Below are 6,985 nucleotides of genomic sequence, written 5' to 3' on the forward strand. Positions count from 1 at the left end.
GGGGCTTCACCCCCCCCCCCCCCCCCCCCCCCCACCGTGCGCCAAGCTGCACCCACCCAAATATTTTGAGCTGGAGCCATGCCTGAGCCAAAGAAGACACAAAAAAACATAATTATATCAGAAGTGGTAATATTTGTAGTGAGGACAAGATGTTAGAGAGTGATACATAATAATGAGTGATATACGTCCATAAGTTCTTAATTTTGATTGTTGATATAAGCGTGATAAAAATAATTTATTTCATTTGTATTGGACGGGACATACACAAAGATGCTACGTATGGTGCTGGGTATCTCATGGAAGGACAAGGTGAGCAATATAACTTTGTATGGTAGTCTACCAAGGCTGTCAAACAAGTTACGAAGCAGGAGACTAAAAATGGAAGGACACTGCATCAGACATCCTGAGCTACTTGCCAGTGATTTAGTCTTATGGAAACCTATGCATGGTAAAGCACAGCAAGGCCGACCAAGACAAAGCTACTTGTCTGTGTTACTGAAGGAAATTGGGACAAACTCAAAAGAGGAACTGTGAACTCTGATGAGGGACAGGGATATATGGAGGGGGTTATCTGGCGTAGATCAGACTTAGTTCCGACAAAGTAGTAGTATTTCATTTCATTCCATTAATAACCTGCATAGTTGAAAAGTTGATTGATGTAGTTTCGATAAACAGGGCGTCGTTCAACTCCACTCATTTCGTTTCAAGCTGGAATGTAGTATTGTTTAGTGTATGTTTGTTCATGTACCTCTCATCATCAAAAGGTTTCAACTTATACAGCATCGATAACATCATCTAACAAAGCTTTTTGAACAGCTTAAGATTCAGTTAAAATTACATAATTCAGATACATTTTGTGAAATGATACATTGTCAGCCTGTATTTAATTAATTATAATAATTATGGTAATTTAGCTAAAAATCAAACCATTTTAGTTTTCATTGTTATCAAAATAATGCCGATCTAAATTCGTCTTAATCTGCAAGCTTCTTTCATCAAGAAGATTCTTGAAGTGATTTGCATGTACACAGAGTCTTAGCTGTCTTAGCTAGTTCTGGGTCCATAAACATGTCACCTTCTTTCTAATGGTGATTGTCAAGTTTGTTCAGCAACATAATTCAGAATTGCAGAAATTATTTGAATCTACTAGAGATGAAATGGCTTAAATAACAAGCAATAGATGTAACTAAACAATACATATTGTAGTTTGACTACTTCTTTGAAACAATCAAAGAATGGGGGAGCTAAGGGAATGATTGCTCAAAACGAATGTTATCTTCATGAATTCAATGCAGCATCTATACATTTATTCCAAATTAGTGATGGATGAGGGGGTTTAAGTCAGGCATTCCTGACATTTACTCTACTACTATTTATAAATTCAAAATCATGTTAAGAAGATAGCAGCAACTAATCTATATTATTTACAGTGCTCTATTTTATGTGTACTGAAGAGTGCCTTTACAATATTCCACTTTTTGGTGTAGATTTCCTCCATATCCAACAGGCAACACTGAATGAGTGATGGATGAGGGGGTTTAAGTCAGGTGTTCCTGACATGTATTCAAAATTGCATTGAGAAGATAGCAGTAACTAATCTATATTATTTACAGTGCTCTATTTATGTACTGAAGGGTACCTTTATAATATTTCAGTTTGTGGTAGGGTTCCTCCACATCCAACAGGTAACACGGAATGAGTGATGGATGAGGGGGTTTAAGTCAGGCATTCCTGTCAAAAGATCTATAATTAATCTTGTAAGGGTACCATACAGCAGTGGCGTAACGAAAGGCCCTGCTGACCCTGCTGTGCAGGGGGGCGCCGTCTTAGGGGGGCGCCAAATCGTCGTTTGAATGTGGGACAATTTCAAAAACTTAACTAAAGTACTAGCAAAACTGCGCGTTTTGCTCTAGATACACACTTTTTTAGAGATTTTACCGGCGTATTCTTTAAAATCACCTAATTTGTTCAATTTTAGGGAGGGGCACCAAAAGGGGAGGGGGTGCCAACAGGGGGGCGCTTTTTTCGGCAGGGGGGCGCCAACAGGCAACGTTACGCCACTGCCATACAGTAGACATTTTATTGTTGATTGTGAACCAAAAGTTAATTCATACCCACAATCGATAAATTATAAATCCAAATAGTCATATAAGCAATGCAATACTAAATTGGTGAAATTGTATTAACAAAAGGTAATCAGCCAAGTAAAGGTATCTCAACAATATAACATTGAAGTATTAGAAATGGCACTCTACTATTATAAAACACTTTACTGTGCTGTTTTAAACAATATTATATGAAATTAAGCCAGAGAAGGGATGAACTTCAGAAAAGGACAGAACACTACCGGTACAAAAAATTGAATGAGTTTCAGGGAAGGGTTACTAAAATTTTACGGTAGCGCTCGATTTTATTCAAAAAATTTCAAAGTGCTCAGCACCACGAAAAATATAATTTTTTTCCTCCGCTTTCAAAACTTTTTTTTACGCTGAAAAACTATCAAATAGTATTATTGGACAGTATTTAAACACTTATTGGGCAAAAATATTTCATTGTGGATGTATAAAGAGCCAAAAAAAATTTGCGCGCAAAAAAAATTTTTTTTTGAAGGTTTTTTTAAATTTTGACCGGGTTAACTCTTATGTGCGCTCATGAACTTAATATTAGCTAATGCGGCATATTCAAATGTATCAGAAATCGAAATATCTAAGCTTTTCCTTGAAATTAACCTATCGATAATCCTGAAAAACCTCAAAAAATGACCATTTTTAGGGCCAAAAATCGGTTTTTTTCAAATAAAACCAGGTTAACCCCATTTTCAACACTTTCCACTATCACCAATCGATTCAAGGGCCAAAAATACGTCTTTTAAGACATGTCTGATGACCCTGGTGTATCGAGCCGAAAATCCCCGTAACAGCTCTTACTATAAGGATAAAAACAATATCTATTATGCCGCTAACAAATTTGGTCAGCTCACCCTTGAAGATGATAAAATTAAAACTAAAAGCGACACCACGATAGGAGTTAAAGTTATGATGGATAATTGCAATTGTCCGAGCTTTTGATCACAGTATTCAGTTTTTCGGCCGGAAAAATTGAAAACAAGACTCAAGTCAAAGAGCTTTTAACGGGTGATACTCGTAAAATATCTGTTCCAGTCCAACTCGGCGCGCGTTCTGGTAGGTTGTAAACCTACAAATCATGTCATGTGTGGTATGGTTGCGAAAATAATTATTTGATGCGCGGCGCGGCCTTGCTCTAACCAGAGCCCTTTCGCTTGCAGTAGCGCGCGACCGCGTCACGCAGTACGCGTAGACACATGGCTATGTGGAGGCGCGGCCCAGTAGTGCATCGCTTCGCGCTATAATGCAAATGCTTGTATGGCTGAACAGAAAACTAGCTAACAAGTAATCTTAATGCAATTATGCTTGAACCTACACCGGGATTTTTTTCCATGTGGAAAAAAATGAACTGTAAATTGTTTTACAAAATTTGATTCGGATCCGCATTTGGACTTGGAGGATTTTGCCGCTTCGACGCGCCGCGCGAACTAGCATTCTTGCTTCGCATCCGTCGTCGATCGTTGCTTTGCTTCGCAGAGCAACGATCTCGACGGATTGACATCGTCAATCAAGATCCGCATTAATGTGCAATAATGAATAACAAATTTTATCATCATTTAATGTGCCTAAAGCTTAAAAATCGTTTTTATTATTTAAGCCGCAAAAATTTAGTGCATTCGATGTGTCAGAAACGAAAAAAATATAAAAAGGGTTTATAAATCCATTTGTAGGTTTACAACCTACCAGGACGCGCGCCGAGTTGGACTCGTCGACGGTATATAATATATGGAACAAATATTTTACGAGTATCACCCGTTAAAATTCCATGTACTATTGTACTGTCATGTTCGCTGTTATTAGAACATAGAAGCAAAGAATTAATAATATAAAGTCTCTCCTACTAAATCGCCCACCCAAATTTTAAGAAAATTCTTGCGAAAAGGCCCTAAAGGTATATATGAATATAATCTTATTGGGTGTATTTTGGACGCTGATTCCGAGTTACCCCCCCATGACGTAGGGTTGACGGATGTTACTCGTCTAAATTTCTGCGAAGTAACGCGCGCCGGGCCAAACCATTAACAATGGTCAAGACGTAGGGTAAAAATGCTTCCCTGGAAAGTTATGGGAAAAAACTGTTTTGGTCACGTGACACGCTAGTAAAAGTAAAACACGACATTGATTGTTTAGGGCTCGGGTTATATTAGGGTTATGGATATCATTGGGGTTCCGTTTATGGTTAGGGTTCAATAGGGTTGGGATTAGTATAGGGTTTATGTAAAACCGTTTTGTTCGGCTGCAAAACCATAAAAACCTTGTATCACGTGGTGACCCCCACGGTCGCTTCACTATAACGTATGAACAACAAAAACCAAAGTCACGCGATAATTTTTGGGCGAGCGAATTAGTAAAAGCCAGGCCATCTAGTTTACTTTTGTCATACGCTGTATGACCCGCCGCGCACGAGTGCGCGGCTCCCCCTGTATCGTCGAAACTCACTATAGTGAAGCGACCGTGGGGGTCACCACGTGATACAAGTCTACTTCTAGGACGTTCGGAAAATAGGGAGGGGGGGGTGGTTTTGGAATTTCGGACAAATCCGACCGGGGGTGAATAGGGAGGAGGTTTCTGAAAATCCGGAAATTTTGGCGGAATTAACGAAAAAGTCCCATTTATTTCAACTCTTTGAATTTTATTAACAATTTATTTTAGTTGGTTTTATTTGTACTCTTAAAAGTAACTGCAAGCTGGAAATCCGGACGTCCGGGGGAGGGTTGGTTTTGAAAATTCGGACACACCCGGACAGGGGGTGCAGCTGCAGGTGGTCTGAAAATTTGAGATTTTGGTGGACGTATTAAGTATATGGCCCCTAAGTCTAACACATATTTGGATATTTGCCAGGTTTTAGCTCGATTATCAAACTCAGGATACCAACATTGAACATATGGTCATTAGTCTAACAACCTCTGTTTTCTATTCTACTGACGGGTCCCCTATTATATATTCATGTAAAGAATGGTCTTTAAACGCCACTAGTGAATGAGTCGGCTGCATACAGACTAGGAACCGACCGGAAATCCGGCTGAATCCGGTTCCGGCCGGATATCCGGCTTCAAAATCCGGTTCCGGCTCCGGCTCCGGCTGGAAAAAAATTTGCCGGATTTTTGCCGGATTTCAATTTTTTTTACCAACAAAAAATCAAAAAAATATTTTCGGCTAATAATGAACAAGGTAGCCTGAATCGTGGAAAAAAGTGGTTTTCAGAAAAACTTTTAAAAATTTTTGACTTAGAAGTTTTTCGGTCCGAGTCGTTCTCGAGACGTACCTCCTGTATCGAGAGCTCCGATCCCGCTTCCGAGCTCGTGTTGCAAAGGGGAGGCCTGCCTTCCGAGATCGCATTACCGGGGGAAACCTTGAGTCCAGAATTGTGTATCGAGAGGTAGGTGGGGACTTCGAAAAACCGAAAAAATATTTTCGGCTAATAATGAACAGGGTAGCCTGAATCGTGGAAAAAAGTGGTTTTCAGAAAAACTTTAAAAAAATTTTGACTTAGAAGTTTTTCGGTCCGAGTCGTTCTCGAGATGTACCTCTTGTATCGAGAGCTCCTGCTTCCGAGCTCGTGTTGCAAAGGGGAGGCCTGCCTTCCAAGATCACATTACCGGGGGAAACCTCGAGTCCAGAATTGTGTATCGAGGGGTAGGTGGGGACTTCGAAAAACCGAAAAAATATTTTCGGCTAATAATGAACAGGGTAGCCTGAATCGTGGAAAAAAGTGGTTTTCAGAAAAAATTCGAAAAATTTTAACTTAGAAGTTTTCGGTCCGAGTCGTTCTCGAGACGTACCTCCTGTATCGAGAGCTCCCGCTTCCGAGCTCGTGTTGCAAAGGGGAGGCCTGCCTTCCAAGATCACATTACCGGGGGAAACCTCGAGTCCAGAATTGTGTATCGAGGGGTAGGTGGGGACTTCGAAAAACCGAAAAAATATTTTCGGCTAATAATGAACAGGGTAGCCTGAATCGTGGAAAAAAGTGGTTTTCAGAAAAAATTCGAAAAATTTTAACTTAGAAGTTTTCGGTCCGAGTCGTTCTCGAGACATACCTCCTGTATCGAGAGCTCCCGCTTCCGAGCTCGTGTTGCAAAGGGGAGGCCTGCCTTTCGAGATCACATTACCAGGGGAAACCTCGAGTCCATAATTGTGTATCGAGAGGTAGGTGGGGACTTCGAAAAACCGAAAAAATATTTTCGGCTAATAATGAACAGGGTAGCCTGAATCGTGGAAAAAAGTGGTTTTCAGAAAAACTTCGAAAAATTTTAACTTAGAAGTTTTCGGTCCGAGTCGTTCTCGAGACGTACCTCCTGTATCGAGAGCTCCCGCTTCCGAGCTCGTGTTGCAAAGGGGAGGCCTGCCTTCCGAGATCGCATTACCGGGAGAAACCTTGAGTCCAGAATACAGAATAGTGTATCGAGGGGTAGGTACGTGCGGACTTAGAAAAAACCGGAAAATATTTTGGGCCACCTCCCTGGGCTAGCCCCCGGCTATAATCGCAAAATTGGCAGTATTTAATCTTCTGATTATGAAATACGAAATATGAAGGTCACGTGTTCAGGGTCTGGGTAGCTACTTAATTAGCTCATTACCGCAATCATGTGACTCAGCTCTAGACACCAGACGGTGATTAGTACTGTACTAGACAGTGCCTGCTTACGAACAACCTTATTAAGCACCTCTGGTTGTAAGTCACGTGACCCAATGATACTTAGACTTGCATGAAAAAAGGGAATTCGCACAAACGCGCTCAATCAGGGGTCTGGCAGCATATGCCAATTAGATATCATTTCTGATTATTACTCGTCTAGTGTCGTGACTCGTGTCTACTCGTGTTACATTGTGTCTGCTACGTACTGCTTGTTTAAGCAATG

Source organism: Bolinopsis microptera, chromosome 10, assembly GCF_026151205.1.
Source record: "Bolinopsis microptera isolate Bmic1 chromosome 10, MBARI_Bmic_1.0, whole genome shotgun sequence".
NCBI classification, from domain to species: domain Eukaryota; kingdom Metazoa; phylum Ctenophora; class Tentaculata; order Lobata; family Bolinopsidae; genus Bolinopsis; species Bolinopsis microptera.